Source organism: Jaculus jaculus, chromosome 11 (assembly GCF_020740685.1).
Source record: "Jaculus jaculus isolate mJacJac1 chromosome 11, mJacJac1.mat.Y.cur, whole genome shotgun sequence".
In the NCBI taxonomy this organism is placed as follows: Eukaryota; Metazoa; Chordata; class Mammalia; order Rodentia; family Dipodidae; genus Jaculus; species Jaculus jaculus.
The window spans coordinates 77,111,406-77,113,554 of NC_059112.1; the positions used below are offsets into that span (position 1 = coordinate 77,111,406).

At 45.3% G+C, this 2,149-nt stretch overlaps 1 pseudogene; it reads left to right on the plus strand.

Annotated features, from left to right (window-relative positions):
- Positions 1-392: 392 nt before the first annotated feature.
- Positions 393-1,658, plus strand: LOC101595106 (annotated as a pseudogene).
- The last annotated feature ends 491 nt before the right edge of the window (positions 1,659-2,149 follow it).

The window sequence follows — 2,149 nt, forward strand, 5'->3', positions numbered from 1 at the left end:
ATACATACACACGTGACAAAGAATATGCAGTTTGAAGTTTTATGTGTTTTGGTCATCTGATTAATAATATTTCTTACCAAGATTCATCCATTTTCCAGCAAAGTTCATAATTTTATTTTTCTTTACTAATGAATAAAATTGCATCATTTACATGCAACACATTTTCATTATCCATTTGTCTTTTCATGGGCATCTGGACTATCTCAGAAAACAGTAAAGCTATGTCTTTTTTCTTTTTGTCTTTTTTCGAGGTGGGGTCTACATATATATTATTAGAACATACAGATAGATTCATGCCAGCCACACTGATGGGCTGCTGTGCGACTGGCTTTCATTTTCCTTGTTCTCTGAGGGCTGTGGTAGGGTGGTGCTCTATGCTGGGCTGTTAAGTCATGATGGATTCAGGAAGTTACAGTCAATCTGGGGGTGAACAGCAAACTTATTCTTCCTATGGAAACCAAGACAATCAAGGCTATGGGCAAGCACAAATCTCTTCTTGTTATAGGCAAAAGACTGACTCTTCATAAAACTATGGTGATAAATCCAGTTATGAACATAATCAATCAAGTTATTCACAGTACTATAGTGGTTATGAAAATCAAAAGCAGAGCTCATATGATCAGCAATCATATAATAATTAGGGACAACATAACACAGAATTATCAGGAGGCCAAGGTGAAAGAGCACCATATGGCCAGTCAGACGACGGTCAGCAAGATTCCTATGACCAACAGTCAGGCTATGATCAACACCAAGGCTCATATGACGAGCAGTCAAATTCTCAGCAGCATGATTCCTATAATCCAAACCAGCAGTCCTATCATCCGCAAAGGGAAAACTATAGCCACCACACACAAGATGACCATTGGGATGTGAGTAGCTAAGAAGATAAAGAGGATACAGCAGGTCACAGGGAGAAGCTAGAGGCTGTGGGGCATATGACAAGGATGGAAGAGGTCCTATGACAGGAGCAAGTGGTAGTGACCACAGAAGCTTCAAAAATTTCAGTGGTCACAGAGATTATGGACCCAGACCATATGCTGATTCAGAGTCTGATAATTCAGATAACAACACAATCTTTGTACAAAGACTTGGGGAGGGTATGTCTACAGATACAAGTGGCAGAGTTCTTAAGCAAACAGAAATTATCAAGACTAATAAAAAAGTATGGGAAAACCAATGATGAATCTTTATACAAAGACAGAGGGAAGCCAAAAGGGAAGGCAACAGTGCCATTTGATGACCCTTCATTAGTTAAGGCAGCCATTGACTAGTCTGATAGGAAAGAATTTTAAGGAAACATTATTAAAGTGTCCTTTGTCACAAGAAGACCTGAATTCATAAGAGGAGGTGGATGATAAGGCTGTGGAGGCTTTCAGGGGAGAGGTGGAGACTCCAAAAATGGGGACTGGGTTTGCTCTAATCTGCCATGTGGAAATATGAACTTTGCTTGAGTGAATTCCTGTAGCTAATGCAATGAGCCTAGACCAGAGGATTCTCATCCCTCAGGGAAAGATTTCTGGGTGAGAGGCTAAGGTGGAGAAAGGGGCTACAGAGGTCGTGGGGCAGAGGTGGAGAATGACTTGGGTACAGTACAGACACGTGGAGGTGGCTGTGATGGAGACAGAAGTGGTGGGGTGGCCACAGTGGAGATGTAAGTGGAGTGGCTCTGGTGGAGGCAGAAGTGGTGGTGGCCACAGTGGAGATGTAAGTGGAGTGGCTGTGGTGGAGGCAGAAGTGGTGGTGGCCACAGTGGAGATGTAAGTGGAGTGGCTCTGGTGGAGGCAGAAGTGGTGGTGGCCACAGTGGAGATGTAAGTGGAGTGGCTCTGGTGGAGGCAGAAGTGGTGGGGTGGCCACAGTGGAGATGTAAATGGAGTGGCTCTGGTGGAGGCAGAAGTGGTGGGGTGGCCACAGTGGAGATGTAAGTGGAGTGGCTGTGGTGGAGGCAGAAGTGGTGGTGGCCACAGTGGAGATGTAAGTGGAGTGGCTCTGGTGGAGGCAGAAGTGGTGGTGGCCACAGTGGAGATGTAAGTGGAGTGGCTCTGGTGGAGGAAGAAGTGGCGGTGGCCACAGTGGAGATGTAAGTGGAGTGGCTCTGGTGGAGGCAGAAGTGGTGGTGGCCACAGTGGAGATGTAAGTGGAGTGGC